General features: G+C 45.9%; 1 protein-coding gene across 5 annotated transcripts in view; it reads right to left on the reverse strand.

The window, feature by feature from the left end:
• CMKLR2 (chemerin chemokine-like receptor 2) overlaps positions 1-20,723 on the reverse strand; it is a 31,702-nt gene extending 10,979 nt beyond the window's left edge. Inside the window, exons 1-2 of one of the 5 annotated variants that reach the window (XM_037912216.2) lie at positions 20,596-20,723; positions 18,055-18,146 (exon numbers count right to left, since the gene is read on the reverse strand). The gene's annotated coding sequence lies outside the window, so the exon portion shown is untranslated. Of the gene's footprint in view, positions 1-5,798; positions 5,942-6,913; positions 6,999-18,054; positions 18,382-18,492; positions 18,858-20,595 lie in introns of those variants that run through there. The other 4 variants (XM_043525832.1, XM_043525831.1, XM_037912217.2 and 1 more) reach the window with 4 other exon arrangements.
• Between the last annotated feature and the right edge of the window lie 1,136 nt (positions 20,724-21,859).

Genomic DNA, 21,859 nt, shown 5'->3' on the forward strand with positions numbered 1-21,859 from the left:
TAGAGTGCTCCTCTAACGTGTGTCCTGTCTCCCTGTGGGGGCCCCCAAACAGAGCCAAGGGAAGCATCAAGAGCTAGACAGAGGCCGTGAAAATGGATAGGTCTATGAGAGAACTTATCTACAAACAGAGGTTCAATAAATATTGCAGGCTGCTGGACAGCAATTGCTGTTAGGGCTTTCTAGTCTGTGAATGGTCTGTTGCCAGAGTGGGGTGAGGGTGGGATTTGAACACATTCAAACATGCAGGCTCACTCCCTGTTGGTTTTGGGTTGCACAAAGCATCAGGAGAGAGGAAAATATTTCTCAATAAACTGGAAAATGTGGTTAGATGATTGGCCGATAGTACTCAGGGACGGGTAAAAGTTACAAAATTGCTTTTAATGCATTAAAACTGACCACGTTTTAAAGATGATTATGTCTGTCCAGAGGTTTTTCAAACAGTAAACAATTCCTTTCTGCAAAGGTCAGGCAGAACACTTGCTCCCTTTGTTGTCCATTCATACTTTCTGAGGTCACAAGCCCCTCCACAAACTGAGTCCTTTTAATTTGGTTGCCCAACTAACTTTAGATATAGGTGCCTAACTTTAAGCAACCAAGTGTGAAAATGTTTAGCCTGTGTGTCTAAGTTTCCCTGTCTGTAAAAAAGAAAATAATAATTAAGCTACCTCAGAGCAGCATTATAAGCTTGGATTCATTAATGCTTGTGCCTTGAGATCCTTGGATGGAAAGAGCTAAAGAAATGCAAAGTATTAATAAATGTTTCTAGTACCCAAGAGATTTTACCATGTGCCATGGGCAGTGCTTTTTCTACACCTCTCCTCAGCTGATTCCAAGGCCAGATTCTCAACTGTTGTGTAAATCAGCAATGGCATAGCTCCAGTGACTCAGTGTCTGGAGTTGCATTGCTCTGTTACTTGTATAGTGTTACCCCCACTGAGCTTCAATTATGTAGATAACCCATTTTTTACATTTATTCATAGATTCCAAGGACAAAGGACCTTTGTGATCATCTAATCAGACTTCTTGTGTAGCACAGGCCACAGAGCTTCCCCAAAACCTTAAAGTGTATCTTTTAGAAAAACATCCAATCTTGATTTAAAAATTGTCAGTGATGGAGAATGCGCCATGACCCTTGGTAAATTGCTCCAATGGTTAACTACTCTCACCATTCAAAATTTCCAGTCTGAATTTGTCTAGCTTGAACTTCCAGCCATTGGATTGTGTTGTACAGAAGATCTCATTATTAAAAATTTGTTTGCCACGTAGGCACTTATAGACTGTACTCAAGTCACCCCTTAACTTTCTCTTTGTTAAACTAAATAGACTATAAGGCAGGTTTTCTCACCCTTTAATCATTCTCGTGGCTCTTCTCTGAACCCTCTCCAATTTATCCACATCCATCTTAAACTGTTGATATCAGAACTGGACACAGTATTCCAGCAGTGGTCATACCAGGGCCAAATACAGAGGTAAAATAACCTCTCTACTCCAATTCAAAAGTCCTCTGTTTATCCATCCCAGGATCACATTAGCCCTTTTGGCCACAGCATCACACTGAGAGCTGATTACACTGAGACACTGAGTGTTCAGCTGATTATCCACCAGGTCATCTTTTGTTTTTATTTAAAAGTTTTCCTCTGTCACATGAAAGATGGGTTTTGTAGTTATAAAATGGGACTTGGAATTTGGCCCTGTGGGTTCTATTCCTGGCTATGCCACACATTTCCTGTTGGATCTGGGGGAGTCATTTGACCTCTCTGTGTCTCAGTGTTGAAATCAGACTAAGGTTTTTAGTCTAAAATAGCAGATGACAAACAGACAGTTACAATTTCAGTTCATTTTGTACCATGTGAAGTCTTCTTAAAGGATCAAAGTTCTCCTAAGACCAACAACGTTTGGGCCCTAGTGAATTATCTAGGTAGCTTATTCTAGGAATTTGGGATGCAACCATTTCCCAGATTCAGCTCTCATCACTTAAAATCAATAGACGGGGTCAAGTGAAGGCTTGTTTGCAGTCTGTGTTTGTTAAAAATAAACATGAATATATGGGTGGCAAGTCCATTTATTCAGTTTTGTAAACCAAGGTCACTGCACTTGCTTGGGGAAGATTTGGCCAGTAAAGTTGATTGTAGAGGTCACAATGTTAGATCCTGTCACAAGAAAGTTGAAACTAGCAGAGCTGGCCGTCTCTCTGCTGTTAATTTTGTAACAAGAATTATATTACAGAGACCCTCTTCTAAATACTCATGAAAGGTCCTGGACAGGGCTTAAATTCTCACAGAGTATTTCCCGGAGCCCTGGGGCTCGGGGCTTCAGCCCCACGGAAGGCACACCAGGGCTCGGGGCTTCAGCCCTGAGGGTTTGAAAATATTTACCAGAGCTCCACTCCAGATAGCTCCACCTGAATTTAAGCGCTGGTCCTAGACGTTTCAAATTCCACATATATGATCTGTGGTTAGAGAAGAACTTGCAGAAGTTCTTGGACTTAGGAGGCCTCGGCTACAGAGGTGAATCAGATTTTCAAAGCAACTAAAATTTTCAAAAGGTTGTCTGATGCTTGTTGGCTATGCCAGGTTTAAGACAGATTTTGGTCTAGAAATCTGTTTCACTCAAGAGATGTCAATGCAAACTATTTCAGACTCTCTGAGAATTTGAAGTGCTTATTTAGGCAGTTATTCTCCTCCCCAAAAAAGGGAATATATCAAGTTCCCCACAAAGTTCACCCACAAAGTTCTCCAAAGAGCAGATGGGCTGTGTACAGTTCGTCAGAGATATTTAGCTCCGACAAACTACTTAAAGGTAGGGGATCTTTGACAAAGGTCCACAAAGGCACCTTTGGAGATTGTAAACCCCACCAGGACTACTGCTGAGATTACAAACCCCCATGCATGAATAGCTGTGCATGTTATTCATAAACAAGAGCAAAACAAAGAGGAATGAATCTCATTTTGCATTTGGTTTCAGGTACTTAACTAAGATAAAAATATTTCTTAGAAGAGGCATCCCTGGGTTTTAAATAGCTGAGTTGGGACAGTGATTTGGCTTCCTTGGTTTCTGCATCGTGAGCCAGGTAGTCACTGCAGACACTATAAATAACTAGCAATCTCAGTTTGGCAAAAATGTTGCCATACATACAGAGAGGTACATATAGCATCTCAGAGTCAAAAGAAGATGTGAGAGATGGAGCAGAATCAGACTTATTATGATAATGCTATTTGGAATTTGCATTTTCATCTAGTGATGTGGGACCTCATTCTGATTTCATTTGCTCCAGTGTAAATCAAGAATAACTCTACAGAAGGCATGGAGTGACAGGTGTAACACAGGTATGTGCAGAACAGAATCAGGCCCACTACATTTGTCATGTAAATAGTAATCAAGATTACTGTTCTAGCCTATGCTAGATGACTGATAATGATGTGATTCCATAGCCTGTAGCTGGACAACAAGAATGGGCTATGCAATGGACAAAATGGCTAAACAGAGTCCCTTACAGACATGGGTAAGTTGCAGACAATCATTCGAGCAAGCACAGGTCTGAATGTCTGTAGCAGTCTCTTCATTACATCTCTCTGAATGAAGGAGCATTCCATGTTCATGTACAGCATGCTATTTCCTCATCTCCTAAATGCTGTTATGTCAAAAGCAGCTTTCTTTGAACAAGGCCAGGCATGCACTGTTACCTACATATCTGCCATATTCAAAACACAAACCTGTTTTGCCAGGCATCAGAAGTCAGGTCTAAGCTTTAAGAAGTTTGCCAGTATAGCTATACCAGCGTAGTTAAACTGACAATCCTCCCAGAGTAGACAAAACTTACTGGCAAAGTTTTACTGATTTAGCTCATACAGTTCACCAAGCAAAATAAGCTATACTGGCAAAACCATTTTTTCCCCGGTATAACTGTGTCTACACTAGGGCTTTTGAGCAACACAGACCAGTGGTTCTCAACCAGTGAGACGGGGGTACACAGAGGTCTTCCAGGGGGTACATCAACCTATCTAAATATTTGCCTAGTTTTACAACAGGCTACATAAAACTAGCAAAGTCAGTACAAATTAAAATTTCATATAGACAATGACTTGTTGAGTATATACTGCGCTATATACTACATCAGCCGTCCTCAAACTGTGGGTTGTGACCGCAAAGTGAGTCATGAGTTTGTTTTTATGGGATCGTCAGGGCTGGCGTTAGACTTGGAGCTGAAGCCCAAACAACTTAGCTTTGTGGGGCCCTGGGCAATTGCTCTGCTTGCCAGTCCTTAATGCCGGCCCCAAGAGTAGGAATACACTCAATCGGGAGAAAAACATAATTGCTGCAGTTGTTTCACTGCCTCCCAGAATGATAAGGCTCCCAGTGAAAAACAGGCTCAAGTATCACACTGAAATGTAAGTACTGTACAATATTTATATTCCAATAGATTTATTTTATAATTATATGGTAAAAATGGAAAGTCAGCAATTTTTCAGTCATAGTGGGGCTGTGACATTTTTCTATTTTTATGTCTGATTTTGTAAGCAAGTAGTTTTTAAGTGAGGTGAAACTTGGAGTACACAAGACAAATCAGACCCTGAAAGGGGTATAGTAGTCTGGAAAGGTTGAGAACCACTGTCACAAACATACCACAAATATTCCCCCTCTCCCCACCAAAAAAATTGACATTGCTATACCAGCAAAAGCTTCTAGTGTAGACCTAACCTGACTGAAAGAAGTCATCTGACCACTTGTCACAAGGGAACAATGTATCTTTCCCATGCTCAGGGAACTCGGAAATAACCACAGCCATAATTCTGACACTATCAGAAGTGATTTATCTTCATACAGGCCCCAAGCACTGAGACTCCCAGAAAATATAATAAAGCAGGAATTCTCCACCTCCATGGAATGATTGATGGCGGTTTGTGGAAGCTGGTGGAGTCTATGGTGTTGGCTCCTCCTTGCTTCCACATGTTAAAAAATATGCAAACACCTTCTTAACATTACTTTTCTACGTATGGAATTGCTGTAGTTGCTACAGGTATGTTACAGGATCAAGAATAATAGAAGTGGTCGGCATGCTTATGAACTGGAAGGGAGATGGCCATGAGACAATCTCTGTTAAAGTGTGGCCTAGTTGTGAATAAAGCATGAGAACCTTTACAACAGTATCTAAAAATAAGAGTTTAGGGGGAAAGGGCCATTGCAATTTGAAATATAGCATTGTACCTACAGTACATGCTGCGTGCCAGAACTAAGTACCTACATGCCCTATCTATAGGAGCTGAGCACCTCACAAGCACTAGTGAATTTGACCTCACAAGGGAAGTAACATTATCCCCAAGGGAACTGAGGCACAGAGAGATTTCAGGTTTCACAGTAGCAACCGTGTTAGTCTGTATCCGCAAAAAGAAAAGGAGGACTTGTGGCACCGTAGAGACGAACATTTATTTGAGCATAAGCTTTCATGAGCTACAGCTCACTTCATCCGATGCTTATGCTCAAATAAATTGGTTAGTCTCTAAGGTGCCACAAGTCCTCCTTTTTTTTTTTTTAGAGAGAGATTTCAGTGACTAGGTCACACAAGAAGCCCTATGATAAGAACAGGGAATTAAACCCAGAGTGCCTGTCCAGTATCCAAACCACAAGACCCTTCTCTCTTTTTTAAACATAACCACTAACCACTCATTTGCAGTGGAAGGAGGGAGTCACAACATCCCTCTTCTGAGAATATATCCCTACCCTGAGAAGAGGTTATGCTATGTTACAGCAAGTCCTGCCCACCCCACTCTTACTGTCCTTTATGGGGAAACTGGACCCACCTGGAAAGCAGCTGCAGTTTCTAGATGGTTTGCCAGATCAGAGCCAGTAAGCATATGTTAGAAAGACACACAGCATGTGAATTCACATCCATACCATCTCAACAGGAAATCCCACACTCCAGGTGCAGGGTTTGCCAGAGATCCAACTAATCCACTCACCAGCTGACAAAGCCCAGCAGTGGAGTGCTAAATGAACCTACTTAGATTACTGCACAGTGGCATGCACATGAATGATTATTTCAAACAGGTTGGGAGTGCCTTCCATTCATCCTAGAGCCCCAGCAATTCCTTCTTTGGATCACAGCCACAATACCTACACTCCCTCCTGATGGAGCTACCCGCTGTTTAATTTTTCAGCACCTGAGCTACAAAATCAGCTAACTGCTGTGATGTCAATATTCTGATCGAGCATGATGGACAGTGCAGGAAATGTTTTCCCGTGACTCTCTAGGTGATGGGTGGGAGGCATATAGTCCTCTTGCTTTACAATTGGGTGGTGTCCAGCAATGGAATAGGATTTTGTTTATCACTTATATAAGCATTACATTGCTTTGAGCACAGTCTCTTTCCTCATGATTACACCTGTTCAATGAACAGGTGCTTTCACATTATAGAGATCCTCTTGCTATGGTGGGGAGCAGAAGAGGCTTATTTCTAGGGTCCATGTATTGTACAAGGCCCCAGGACATCCATCAAGAACAGAGGTTTCTTTCATACTTTCTTTATCAATAATCATCTTCCAGGAGGGCTAGACATTTACTCAGCCCCCAAGCCTAGCATGGCATTGGGAGCTTTCCCGGCCACTGAAGAGCAGGGCCAGTGCAAGGATATTTTGCGCCCTAGGCAAAACTTCCACCTTGGGCTCCCCCTTCTCCCCCGACAACCTCCGAAAACTAGTAAACTTAGCATTATAAACAGCCTGTCAGAACAGGTAACAGCTGTTGTCACGGGCTGCGAGTTATATACACTCATGGTGCCCGCGCTCCAGCAATATTCAGGGCCCGGGGACCCGGCTCCACCAATGTTTAGGGCTGAGTCTCTCCCCCGGCCCCGTCTGCCACCTCCCCGCACCTCCCCTGAACGTCCCCCGGCCCCCACTTGCTGCCCCCACTCACCAGCTCTGGCCCCAGAGCCAGCAGCTCACGCTGACTCTGCTCTGCCGGCTCCCCGCATCGACTGCTGCCGCAGGGTCCTAGTGCCCCCCATTCCCTAAGGGCAGGGCAGGCTGCCCTTACCCTGCCCTTCCGCCCTAGCCCTGAGCGTCTCCAACGCCCCAAACCCCTCAACCCCAGCCCCAGACAGAGCCCTGATCCCCACACATCCTAACCCTCTGTCCCAGCCCTGAGCCCCTCCCACACCCCAAACCCCTCATCCCCAGCCAGAGCCCTTATCCTGCCACACCCTAACTCTCTTCCCCAGCCCTGATCCCCCTCCCACACCCCAAACCTCTCATCCTCAGCCCCCACCCCCTCCTATCCCCAACTCCCTCCCAGAGCCTGCACCCCTTCCTCCTTCCCACACACCCCCTCCTGCCCCCAAACTTCCTCCCAGAGCCTGCACCCCTCACCCCCTCCTACACCCCCACCCCCTGCCCTAGCCCAGAGCCTGCACCCAAACTCCCTCCCAGAGCCTGCACCCCTCATCCCCTCCTGCACCCCCGCCCCTTGCCCTAGCCCAGAGCCTACACCCAAACTCTGTCCCAGAGCCTGCACCCCTCATCCCCTCCTGCACCCCTGCCCCAGCCTGAAGCCTACACCCAGCACCCAAACTCCATCCCAGAGCCTGCATCCCTCACCTCCTCCTGCACCCCCACCCCTTGCCCCAGCCCAGAGCCTACACCCAAACTCTATCCCAGAGCCTGCACCCCTCACCCCCTCCTACACCCCCACCCCCTGCCCTAGCCCAGAGCCTGCACCCAAACTCCCTCCCAGAGCCTGCACCCCTCATCCCCTCCTGCACCCCCACCCCTTGCCCCAGCCCAGAGCCTACACCCAAACTCTATCCCAGAGCCTGCACCCCTCACCCCCTCCTACACCCTCACCCCCTGCCCTAGCCCAGAGCCTGCACCCAAACTCCCTCCCAGAGCCTGCACCCCTCATCCCCTCCTGCACCCCCACCCCTTGCCCCAGCCCAGAGCCTACACCCAAACTCTGTCCCAGAGCCTGCACCCCTAATCCTCTCCTGCACCCCTGCCCCAGCCCAGAGCCTACACCCAGCACCCAAACTCCATCCCAGAGCCTGCACCCTACACCCCTCCCGCAACCTAATCCCCAGCACAAGGTCTGCACCCCAGACCTCCTCCCCTCACCCAAACTCCCTCCCAGAGCCGTAGGCGGGTGGGGGGCGGAGTTTGGGGGAGGCAGGTTCTGGGCACCACCAAAATTTCTACAAACCTGCCACCTCTACTGTTGTAATGTTTCTTTTTTACCTTTAAGGCGTTTCAATTGTTTGCCATTGCCTCTGATGGTGTCCCATTCAAAGTCTTACTAATGTGCAAAGCTAAACAATTGAGCCTTGCATTGTATCACCAGCCAGATTAGGCAGGGTGACAAATCCCCCTTGCCCCAAAGGGCCATTATCCCCGGGTGACTAATTTCTACTCCAAGTCTGTAAAGCAGACTTTTAAGGTAAATACGTTATTCCTTCAATATTACCCATGCACACATCTCACAAAGATTCTCACTCTTGACAAGTTACCAGCCTTATGTAGATCCCTTCCACTTTCCTCTTTGTGGGTAAGTGCCCTGTAAGACACGTGTGGGGTGCAGTGAGTTTGTCAGGCCTGCAGTGACAGCTGTTTGTGAAGATCGGGGGGCCTTTGTCAACGAGTGCTGGTGTCACAGTGAGCTTGGGGTGGCTGACAGTATGGGGCAGGGCACTGAGGCTGGTGGGGCAGGTAACACTCACTGGGCTGGGGGGGCAGGCAGTGCCGGGATGGGGCAGGGGCAGGTACCTGTCAGTCTCCAGTGCATGGGCAGCTTCAGGGCCAGCAGCCTCTTCACCTCGGAGTCTCCCCTACTTGCCCAGGGACCACCCCTCCTCTCAGGCTTCCCGGCCCCTGTCCCCTCGGCCGCCCAGGAGGAGGCGGGCCAGGGGTGCCGCCACGGAGGAGACGCAAAGGGCCGGGCTCGGCTGGGGCTCTGCACCTGCTGGCCAAGAGCAGCAGGAACCGGGCGCCGCTCGCAGGGGGGGATCCGGGCAGCCCGAGCCCAGGGAGACTACACTCCCCGCCTGCCCCTTGCGTCTCCTCCGTGGCAGTGCCCACCACCCCCGGTGGCAGCGGCCGGGGAGCCTTAGAGGAGGAGCGGCCCCCGGCCAAGCTGGGGAGACTCCAAGGTATAGAGGCTGCTGGCCCTGGCGTGGCCCAAGCACTGGAGACTGACAGGTATCTGCCCCTAAGCAATAGTGTAAAAATAAATGTTGGGGCACCGCTTTTTGGCACCCCCAAATTTGTTCCTGGTTCTGCCACAGGCTTCCTTGGGTATTTCACTTTCCTTCTCACTTAGGGCTCAGCTCTGCAGGGTACTGAGCAATTCTAAAGATGGGAGTTCAGGGAGCTGGGCATCCTGCAGGCTAATAATACTTCACCATCTCCCAGAGATTGTAGGAGGCTGAGTTCATTCACCTGGGATCCTTTGAAGGAAGGAGAGACAGGTGGATAAAGTATTTCATTGCAAACAGCTGCATTTGCTTGCTGTTCACTAATCACCACTGCTCCCCCTGCTTTTTCATTTGGTAGACTTCAGATAGCGTACAGCGCTTGCAGTGCCATGATCACAACTGTTTGAGGAGATTAATGTTTATAGAAGAGTACACAGAGGTACCAGCTGAGATCAGGGCTTCATTGTGCTAGGTTCTGTACATACACATAGTGAGAAACAGTTCCTGCCCTGCTTATAGTCTAAACAGACCAGACTGATGAAGGATGGCAGTGGAGACAGAAGTGATGCCCAAGGTCATACAGCAGGTCAGTGGCAGAGATGCAGATAGAATCTGTGCCCCCTAAATGCCAATCTAGCTCCTACTAGACCACACAGGTTGAACTCAGGGTGAAATGTTTTAAGTATATTCAAGAAGCAGAGGCAACATTTCTGACAAATCCTGGGGGAGGCAAAGCTGTGTCAGCATATAAAATATTACAATATTATATTGTATCTTGCAAAAGTTGGGAGAGGAAGGTGGAGCACAGAGACCGATGAAAAGTCGGGGGGGGGGGGGACAACTGTCCCCCTTCTCCCATAGCAAATAACACCCCTGTTAAGGAGGCTGTTGGCCATCCGTACTGGTGACTATTTAATGTCTATTTACTGGGAAGTACAGGGCAGAGGAAAAGGAGTGGGGCTTCGGAGGACAGTGAGGAAAGAACATTTTGAAGGAAGGGGAAGAAAAGACGAGAGAAGTGAGGAGATAGTGAAGAGGGACAGGGCAAAATGTCAACGGAAGTCTCCAACTATCTACTTCCTCTCTGTCCCCCTTAATCTTCCTGTGGTCCTAGTAGCAGGCCACAGATCCTGTAAATTAAACAGTGAAAGCTCTTTTCCTCTCACCAGAAAGTACATACGCATGAAACAGAGAAGTAATTGAGAAGTGGGCAATAACCCAGTGCTCCAACTCACACACCACTACTCCCCCCTCTCTCTGCGTGTGCTGGCCAGATGTTTTTCAGATGCCTTGAACTTCACTTGCCAGAGTTAACCTGCCCAAGGGAACAGAGTCAGAGTCCAAGCAAAAAAATAAATAAATAAGAGGAACAACGACTATAGTCTCTGGTACACCCCCCGTCCCAGTTCCTTCCACCATTTGGACTCCATTCTTATGCAGGCAAAACCTCACTACTGTCAGGGGGCGTTTATACGTAAAACCTGAGCAAGGACCTCAGTATTAAAGGGCCTGCAATAATGAATCCATGAACATTCTGCCTGCTACTACAGCAGCACTCAATGGCTTCAGTCAGGCAAAAATATAAGAATGAATGATGTTATCCCTCTGTTCTACTGAAAGGCAAAATGCTCCTCTGGCCAAGGAACCACGAGCAGATGAGTAGGATCCAAGGTAGAAAAAGAGATGAGGAACATTTTCTGTGTGCTTCTCTTCTACCTCTGCAGAAGCCTGGGGGTGAAGCCTGAGTCTTGCACCAGAAGGGCAAGGATCTAGCCACATCTACCAGTGCAGGAGGAACAATCAGAGAGACTAAAAACTGAGGGGAGGTGGTAGTTGGGAATACCGTGTTTGACCAGGAGCTGACTGCTTTGGCAGATGAGTCCTGCAGAAGAGAGGGAGGGGGAAGCAGGTTCAGCGAGAAGCCAAAGGCAGACAAAGAAGGAAAGATGGCGACCCTGTGGGGAATGAGCTACGAGGGCATTGCAACCCTTTTGGACCCATTGCTGCTGATGGGGATGGCAGAGAGCTGCAGTGCCTGAGACTGGATTTACCTGCAACTGAGTCAACTTTGCTAGCCTGAGCTGCAAGAACTGGTGTCGTAGGCATCCCTGTGAGCCCCATCGCTGGAGAAAAGTTACATCTGAGTTAGAACTGGTCATTTTGTTTGAGGGATCTTAGTGCAGTAAAGTAAAGCCTCCATATGCCAGTCTGGTGGTGTTAAGGGGCTGTATTGGAGCTGTAACTAGACAGGGGAGAATTCTCCCAGTACAGGAGCATCCTAGGGCTGATGTGGGATCTTATGCTTCCTGCCACCCTGCACGTGCCCCAGCAAAGGGGGCATGCTGGGGACAGTGCTGAGGGTATATAATTATAGGAATGGAATAATAGCTCTTTAAAGTAGTTTGAGCCCCCTAGTGACCCTCACTGTCTTCTGTTGCAGAAGCCACCAGAGCTGTGTCAGAGCATAGGGTTGTCAGCTGTCCAGATTTTCCAACGACTGTCCCTTTTTTGAGGTAGCTGTCCTGGAATATCTGCAAGGATGTTCAATATTCACTGCCAGCTGTCCAGTTTTATGGACTCAGAATCATCCCGCAAGTCCTGATTTTTGTACCTCAGAGGTGGCAACCGTAGCAGTAGTGTATATATGGAGTTAGGCCTGTTATGTAGTCAGTAAACACTGTGCCAGTTGTGGTTCTTTCATATTGCTGTGTTGCAGGATGCCAAAGGAGAAGGCCTTGCCTTCCACCCTCTTCTCCCTTTAGTACAGAGCACAGGGGCAGCCATAATGTAGCCCTGCACTGTTGTGAATTTGTTAGCTTCTGAGTGACTGGATTTAAAACAACATGCTCTTGGAGCCAGTGAGTGAAAATCAGCCAGGTATCTGTTCATTAGAACAAGAAACACATGGCTAAGCTGTTGGCACAGATTCTGTATTGTGTAATGAATAAACAGGCTTCTACCAAGAGCAGTACACAGAATACCACTCTGTAAACAGAAAAGGAGTACTTGTGGCACCTTAGAGACTAACAAATTTATTTGAGCATAAGCTTTCGTGAGCTACAGCTATAGCTCACGAAAGCTTATGCTCGAATAAATTTGTTAGTCTCTAAGGTGCCACAAGTACTCCTTTTCTTTTTGCGAATACAGACTAACACGGCTGCTACTCTGAAACCTGCACTCTGTAAACAGTAGGTCAGCATTGTCTGGAGGTATAGAACATCCCCATTCTTTAGGTGAAAACAAGAGTAATAATAGATCTAGAAATCCAGGTGGAAAATCTGTTGGCATAGGCAGAAGGGAATGCATAAAGACAAAGATTTTATTATTAGCAAGGACAATTATAACTTCACCTCTTTGAATCAAGCTAGCTAGCTGAAATATGAGTTTCCTAAAATAGTAGTTAATAGCATCCCAGAAATTATTCATTAGCTTGTCAGATCAGAAGCAACAGTGCAGAGTAAAAAGGAGAATCTATACTAGTCAGCATCTTAGTCACGAAGAGCATCATTAGTGATTAAAAGCCCCCACCAGTTCTAGAACTGGGAGGAAATGTACGGCAAGAACCTGACTGACTTCAGTTGCCCACCTATTTGGATCCAGTTACAGAATTCAGCCTCTCAGGACCAAATCCTCTCAGCTGCAGTGCCAAGCTTGAAAAGGAGGAAGGAAGGAACCCTACCTCCCAGGCCAAAGAGTGACACTAGAGGCCACTCCATGCTGGCTATAGAAGCCTCAAAACTACAGTAACTGCTGCTTAAAGTGGTCTGAAAAAGGTGTGTAGGTATGTGGGGGGTGACAGACAGGGAATCTCTCAACCTCAGAGCAGAAGCTTTAGTAAGACAATGCTTAAAGTCCACCCCTCAGCAGGGTCTTTGGCCCATTGCAAGCCCTCCCCTTCCCCCACTTTAAGTACTGTGTAATAGGGTGGCCACCACCAAAGCATCCCCAGGGTGCCTTTGCAGTCTTTGCACCTGATTCTTCAGGGCTCCTGAGACTATGTGGGGTTTGTTTTTCTCCTTCAATCACAGCCTGTTGGGGGGTCTGGTTTTCTTTATCTACAAAGCTCAAAAAAGCAAATGCAAACAAAAAAGGCATTTCCCTAATCACTCACACAGTCCCCAAGAATCCGCAGTCTCCCTCCCTCCCCAACTGCTTCAGGTCTTGTAAGGAACCAGCTGCCGGAGGCTCCTTATCACTTTAGATAAGCTGTTGCCAGCGGGGGAGTGAGGTGGGAGGAAGTTTTGTTTCATGGTCTCTGTGTGTATATAATGTCTTCTGCAGTTTCCACGATATGCTATGCATCCGATGAAGTGAGCTGTAGCTCACGAAAGCTCATGCTCAAATAAACTGGTTAGTCTCTAAGGTGCCACAAGTACTCCTTTTCTTTTTTCCTGCACCAGGTGTCTCTAGTTGGCTCATTTAGCAAGCCTGCTCTAGTTCCTCAAGTCAGGCAGGCTCCCTCACTCCCTTTGCTCTCACATACCCCGCACCACTCTGAGTGGCCTGTCAGAGCACTCACCACCTGGTTCACCATCTTTGTCCGTCCTGGACAGAAGGTCTGAAGTCTGGTGGCTCTTGCTGGGACAACGCTGTCCAGGAAAATAAAAGGGAAGGGTACCAATGGGTAACCCAGGCATTTGAATCTCTCATCATCTGGAGCCATCAGAGCACCGCCTGGTCAGTGACAAGGAAAAAGGGAGTCCAACGCAGATAGCAGTGCCGGGCTTCACTGCCCAGCATTCCTTCTCGAGGACCAATACCACGTTTCACAGTCCAGGAGTTTCCTACTCCTACAGGATAGGATGTTCTTGAGTGTGAAACTTCTAGGACAGTACTGCTCCCAGGACCCAGTGTGGTTCTATCTGGATGGGAACCAGGAAGGGTCTTAAGGCATTTCTTGCTGGCAGGTTTGAGGTCTTACCCTACCTGCCAAAGTGACACCCTAGATAGTCACACTCCATCATGGGACACTCTCACTGCCTATGTCCCAGCTGCCTACAGCAATAACATATGATCGGCCTCTCTTGAATGGTCAACAAAGGCCTGCTTGGATCCTGGGGTCTCAAAGCGCCTCTGACTGGAGATCTCCAGGAAGGTAGAAGCTCTGTCCTTTGAGGGGGGCCCAATACCAAGGGCACCTCCTTATTCCTGGGGTGCTGAAACCTGAAACAATGCCAACAACCCTTGCGTTATTGCAGGGTGGGGAGAGGGTTAGGGGGTATTATCCTAACACCTGAAGCTTCGGCCTCTAGACACCGCTCTGTCGTTTCTACAGCCTCTGCGATGGTTAATGGGGCAGAACTGACAAACCCTAAGCTCGAACTGCTATGGGGAGAATTTTTAAATGCTATTCCAAAACAATGCTATCCATCAGGTCACCCATGGGGTCAGTCAGTGAGTAGCCAAGTTGCGGAGCCGTTGGATGACAGCCCCTTTTTAGAAATGGTTCCTCATGAAACTTCCTATCATAGATTTTTGGAATGAGTCCAAGCTAATCCAATATGGCCACCTTCAGGGTAGAGTAAGATTGGGCTTCATCTGTACGCAGGGCCCTGCAAGCAGCTTAGGCCTCCCCAGGGTGATCAGGTGACGGGGAGGTGAGGTGGGCAGGCGAGTGGGGTGAGGAGGTGAATGAGGAGGTGAGCGGCAGGTGGGGGCAAGGAGGAACTCCCCTACCAGAACCTCCCCCTGCCCCCAGTACCTCCCGCCTGTCGGCAGGCCCCACTGATCAGCGCCTCCCCCTCCCTCTCAGCGCCAACTGCAGATCAGATGTTTTGTGATGTCAGGAGGTGCTGGGGGAGAGGGCAGAGGAGTGAGGGCACAGCGTGCTCGAGAGAGGGGGTGGAACTGGGCGTGGGAGTGGGAAAGGGGTGCAGTGGGGCTGGGGTCTTGGCGGAGCCAGGGGGGAAGCAGCCCCCGGCAGATTAGAAACTCGGCCCCTATGTCCCGGGCCCCGCATCCCTGTAGGGACAGTCCTGGCCAGAAGTAAGCCCGTGCCCCACCCACCAGCTTGGAGTTCTCTCCTGCACCCCAAGCCCCTCATCCCCAGAGCCCACACCCCTAGAGCCCACACCCCCAGACAGAGCCCTCATCTCCCTGCACCCCAACCCCTGCCTCAAGCCACAGCTCCCTCCCACACCCTCAACCCCTCATTTCTGGCCCCACCCCAGAGCCCGCAACCCCAGTTAGAGCCCTCACCCCCTCATACACCTCAACCCCCTGCCCCAACCCAGTGAAAGTGAGTGAGGGTGGGGGAGAGCATTGAGCAAGCCACCAAGGGTGGGGGAAATGTAGTGAGCGGGGGGCAGGGCCGTGGGACAGGGGCATGGCCACGGGGGGATGGGAGGGGCTAGGGTGTTTGGTTTTGTGAGATTAGAAAGTTGGCAACCCTAGCCTCCCCATGTAGCTAAAAGGGGGAGCGGAGAGGCTTCTCTCCCAGGCCGTGGTGGCTGTCACCCGCTCAGATGTCAGGAAGGCTCCCGGGTCAGTAGAGTTAGCTTGGTTAGGGTGCGTCCTGGGAGAGCCTCAGCAGGGAACACCCTTGTAGGATCACCCAGCTAACCTAGCACAAGCAGTCTGGCCACCTTGGCCTGGAACTGCCAATTCTGTTCCTGTTCAGCCAGTTAGGCCTCCTGTGCGTGCTGCTGGGTGGCTAGTAAGACCTGGAGCAGATGATTTTGCTCCTTCTCTGCCTGTTGCTGCTGTATCATTAATCACAAGACTTCCTCCATGGACCCTCTTGGAGAAGGGGATGCTAAAAGTCCCTGCTCAGGTGCCAGGTGTATTGGGGTGGCCACCACCTGAATGCCCCCTCATGGCCAGAGGAGACTTTGCAGTGCCCCACCTCTGTTTTCTTCTTCTTCAGGGCTCCTTAAACAAACCCCACACATTCTTTCTCCTTTCAATCACAGGCCTTCTTGGGAGTCTGGTTTTCTTTATTCACAAAGCTCCAAAAAAACAACCCAACAAAAAAAAAATTCTCCAATAATTTACAGAGTCCCCAGAAATCTGTCCTAATCTGTATCCAGCACTAGCTGCCCTGCTCAAGTGGACTCCCTTGGACATTCTCCCAGTCAGTCCCTTTCCCTGCAGAATTCCTTCAACTCTTTTGTCACGAATGAGCTCCTAGAGCAGTGGTCTCCAAACTTTGAGGGTTGTGCCCTCCTTGCCCCATCCAGTGCCCCACTCTGGAGCCAGGGCGGACAGGGGTAAGGGTCCCAAAGCTTGGGGTGGGGCTAGGGAATGTTTCTCAGCACCCTGTAGTGCGGCACGCCCCACAGTTTGGGACCACAGTCCTAAAGGTTTCTTCCCTGCACCAGCCGTCTCCGGTTGGCTAATTTAGTAAGTGTGCTCCCGGCTTCAAATCTCCTGCAGACAGCTCCCTCACTCCCGGTTTTCTCTTACATGCTCACAGTATCTTTGATAGGAGCTGTTCCCTGTCTGCCCTTCCCTGACTTATGTGGAGGAGGGGGAATTAGGTTGGTGGAGATTTACAGTTGTGTAGAAGTGACACTGGATAGATTTAGAGCAGGTTATCAGAGGCTTGCACTTCCTATTTTAAGACAGGTGAAACAATAATGAAGTTAGCTAATCAAAGTAATTTAAATCCTGAGCAAATGATTAAATATTTACAATGGTCCAGGTATACTTAATCCTACCTCAGTGCAGGGGAGATGGACTAGAATACCAGATGACCTCTCAAGGTGCATTCTAGTCCTACATTTCTGTGAATTCTCAAGCCTTTATTTAGCAAGGTATGTAAGCATGAGCGACCTCATTGAAACCTAAGGGCTGAGTCCAGCCTGCAGGATTTGACCTATGGAGTTTAGACAATGTGCTACAGTTTTCCAAATTTGGTGTGTCCATTTTCTTCCTTTAGCCTGATGATCTCTCTCCTCTCCCCTAAAAGATGTAAACTATTGTAATAATTTTCAAAAGTTATTCAACAATATAACTTTTTATTTAAAAAATAAATTCTCCTGTACAGAGTTTATAAAACTTCTTGTTTCCTTTGTTTACATGGTTAGTTCAGAGATTCAGTTAATAGGATTCTGGAAGGAGTTTAAGTTAAATATAATTGATTTTGTGAAATTTTTGTTTTCATTAGATTTCACTTAGAAAAGCTATGCATGACAATTCTGTGGTTACTGCAAATATAGAAGTGAATCCTATCCTGTACTACTGTATAATGACACTAACAGGCACAAGTCTAATTTGTCTTTCACTGTCCGCTGCCCTGATACACACATTTTCTTGGTCACTTCACCAGAGCAGGACAAGACTTTGCTCATTACTAATTACTTCCCAATTCTGACGTATGGAGTGATCTTATTAATCGATTACCTGAGCTCATGAGGATTCTTGATTTCTTTTCTAGAATTACCTCTTCAATAAGGCTTTGGATCAGGCTCATACTGTCAGTGGAAAGATTCTGTTCACTTCAGGGGGCTTTGGGTCAGACCCCCTATGCTTATTTCCAGTGAGGTTGGAATTGGTTTAGAGATGTGGCAAATTTGTGCAATCCCTAAACAATTCTAACTCATTAAAGTCAAAACACAAAGCACAGACAGAGAGAGACTGATCCTGATTCTTGTTTACCTTAAGGTTACATTGCACCACTCTGGCAGCATAAATGGGACTTAGAGGGGTGTAAATGAACTTTAGTAGAAAGCTATTAAAAATGTAACTCACTCCCACTTTCAGATTCCTTGATGCTGCCAGAGTAGTGTAAATGAGAATCAAGCCCTTTCTTCAGAGAAACCTTTTTAGTCAGCGGGTGTTCTCCCATGTTGCTTGTTTGTCTTCAGGAATCATATTGCTGGAAAACTCATTAGCTCAAGACAGTTAAAATAAACAAACAGAAAAATCCACATACCAATTTGCTTCTGTTGGAAGAAAATACCTCCGTGATGGATGTAAACTCCACAGCTGAAGGAAGACTGAAGTGCAGAGTTCAGAGTGACTTCCCTAAAATGGAATAACAGTGTTTAGCAAGAGGAAATTGGAAAACATTTCCAGACTTCTGGACTTGTTTAGAAATATTGGCTGTCTTTATAAAACCAGCATCCCACCAAAAATAAATTCTAGCCATATGAATGAATCACTTTAGGTCACTGTCTGCAGGGAAGCAGAGGGAGTTGTTGTTGAATGGAAATAGTTGCATGTGTAGCATTCATAAGGGAATGTTAAGTAACACATGCTGTTTTCTGATATGCAATGGACGGATTGCACAGTATGTCTTTGGTGTGCATTTTGGTTCATAGAAAGTAATTTTAAATGAGCAGAAAAGCACTACAATGAGGTTAAATCATACATTCTAGTTATTTACTGAAAATAGGTTTTTTTCTTTGTGTCTGAGATGCATGAAGCCAACAGATGCCACAGGTCAAATCCTCAACTGGTAGGCAGCATGTTCTAGTAGACAGACCACCAGGAGGGGACTCAGGTGAGCTGGGTTCTTTTCCTGGCTCTGTCACTGGCCTGCTGGGTGACTTTGGGCAAATCACTTCACCTCCCTGTGGCTTAGTTTCCCCATCTGTAAAATAGGCAAAATTATACTGAGCTTCTTTGTAAAGCACTTTAAGATCTATTGGTGAAAAGTGCTGGGTTTTATAAGAGCTAGATGGCACAATTAAAAGTCAGTGTGCAATCCCGCTTGACATCAGCTGAGGACCAGGCCTCCTATTGTTACACAAAAACACCCAAACACAACTCACCAGTAGACGCTTCCTGTTAAGATTAGCATTAATACTGGGACACATCTTGAAGCCCTTATTTATTTCTTAATCTCTCCTTACTCAGGCAAAACTCCCACGGGGTAATGGGAATTCTACTTGAGAAAGAAACGAATAAGAAATAAGGACTTCAGGATTTGGCTCCTTTAGTTGCACCCTCTGTGTCATTGAAACGTTTCCTCCTTTCTCTGTGAAGTCAATGATAGATGTGCCTTGTAGATGTGCCTCCTTTAATAGGCGTTCTTTTATTCTGGAAGTGTTTGAATGGGAAAATATAGGTCTAGTTGTGTAGCAGATCTCTTCAGTATTCTGCTTGGAGTGGCACATAGCATGTCTGTGGGGTACAATGCCAAATTTGGTTATTGTAAGGCATATAGTTCAAGGGCCAGATTCTTGGTCCTGCTCCAATTCCCTCTGTGCTGCTTCAGCAGTGCAAATGGGGACTTAAAGCTGCCTTAATCAGACAACTGAAGATTCTCCCAGTATAAGGGAAACCTTGGCTGGTGTAAAGCCAGTGTTGTCAGGGTAGGAAATATTCTGGGGTATGTCAGAGTGCAATAGTGTTTCAGTCAGCATAAGTTAGAGCAGCCCTGTGACTGCTCTAGTCAAGGTAGATAAAATCGGATTTTAAAAAATATATTTAAATTGGAGTTTTTAAAAAATCTATTTAAAATTAATTTTGGAATAGATAACCTATGCTAAGGCCTAAACTAATAATCTATTAACATCATTTAAATTAAAATTTAAAAATATTAAGCGGTACTTGTTTTCAGCCAAGTTTCAAAATTAAACCACTGAACTGGTGGAAGTTGCTGGCTAAGCACCTGGAATCAGAGTTTACTAAACCAGTTTTTAACAGCTGACACCTCTTCTGGAGGTGCAGAGAGCATATTTTCTTCATTTCAATTTATTCAACTAGTTCAGTTCAGTGACTAGTTCATTCAGAGTTAAGAAACTGCCTGGGAGTTGGAAGTACTGGAAAGCTTGTTTTCTCTTCCAATCTTTGAATAAAAATTAGATGTGAATGGATGAGATCTACTAGTTCTAAAATCTTGACAAGGTGACCAGAAACAATCAGTTCAATTCACTAACTACAGATACTATTTGCTTTGTTTAACGTATCAGTTAGTTTTAAATGCAAAACATGATTTCATAAACTTTTTCTCTTATGTATTCAGCACAGTTAAAGTAGTTTTGTTTAATAAAAAATTAAATGCTGTTTTTATGTGTTGTAATTTAATTTGAATTTTCATTAAAATAGAGCTTGATACAAATTGTAAGTAAATTAATCACCATCTAGTAAATATGAAATATATTATCCACCATTTCCTAACATAATAAAAAAGGTAAAAACTAAGAATCTGAATAAATCTACGTTAAGCTCTATAATTGCTTAAATAAATGTATATAGATACACTATATCTTCCTGCTTAGCAAAAAGAAGCACCAAATTTAGTATAAAGGCTATATTTAGTTGCCAGTCAACATGTATTAATGGTTACCAACCAACCAACGAGAATTAACCTTTCTTTAGGAAAATAACTACAAAGTATAAATGCAAAACACAATTAAATTTGATTATTTTAGTTCAAGGTTTCCTGTTTGTTAGTTTAAATCATGATTTTAAATCAAAGATTTAAATCACTGATTTTTAATCGATCCACCATGGCTTTAATATGTACCTGGAGTGTGATTTGGCCCCCATCTACATCCAAGATCAAAGGAGGAGTAAAGGTGGTTTACAGTCATTTTCCCAACCACTGTATTGAGCGGGTGCACAATACAGTTAAGGATCCAGCCTGTAGTTAAGAGTATACAAACATTAAAAGAAAAGAGGATTTTTTTTTAAATAGTGGTCCAATATACTCAGATTTTCCATCACATCACTTGAAATCAAAGGGATATTTGCCCGTACTTAGAACTCACTGCCATGCAATAGCCAGATTTGGCACAGTATATCCAAACACATAGGATGTGTCCTCGTTTGACACCTTGGAAGCAAAATAATCAGTGTGTGTGAGGACAGAATTTGGCCCTGTTTCTGGCAGAGTACAATCATTTTATTCACAGTCTGGGATTTCTTGGGATCCATTTAGAGATAAACAAGCATCTTAACCGTCTATAACTTCCATTGACTTCAGCTGAAATCTCAAGAGCCCAGTGAATATAGGACTGGGCCCCAAGGCTTTACTTGCGTTTTATTTCCTTTCTGTATCCAGACCTAGTGAGAAAGGCATGGTGAATCTGCACTATTTCGGCCTTTCATTATGGTTTCATGCAACTCATTAACTGCTGCTAGCATTTCTACAGTGTGACTATTAGATAATGTTATAACAGTTTAAAACAAAGTTAATGAAAAGCCCCGTTCTTCATTTGCTTTCTTGTCCTCTCCTGTTATTGCTGGGAAGTTCTTTTACTTTGCCATGTCATTTGTGTTTCTTTAGTGAAGCAGGATCAGTTAATGAGGCTTTGGGGCTTTTATTATACATAATAGTAAGAGTGGCATTATGCCAGGACTATTTTGATCAATTAAATGCATTCATGAGCAACACAACTCATGGAAATTTTTTGGAAGGGAGAGAAATACTTTGGGTTCTATGTGATGAGGAAAAGACAAAGGGGATTATTTTCATGCAAATTACAGATCCTGGGCTGTTCCATAGTGAATAAGATGGTTATATTGAAAGGCAAATGAGTTATAATGGCACCATCAATGCTTTGGTTTGAAAAAAAAATCATTTTATTTATTACACATTTCAAAATAAAATGCAGCACAGAAGACATATGGGAGCTAAGATGCACAGAGAAACAACCCTTCTGAAGGAGATACTTAATGAGTGTCAGCCAAAGTACAGATTATAGTTGAGAAGTCGGGTAAAATGGTTACTCATCAGGAACACGAACTATTCTCAGGTAGTCCTAACAATTTTTTCCCATTGTGGGGGT

This window comes from Chelonia mydas, chromosome 11 (genome assembly GCF_015237465.2).
Source record: "Chelonia mydas isolate rCheMyd1 chromosome 11, rCheMyd1.pri.v2, whole genome shotgun sequence".
NCBI lineage: Eukaryota > Metazoa > Chordata > Testudines > Cheloniidae > Chelonia > Chelonia mydas.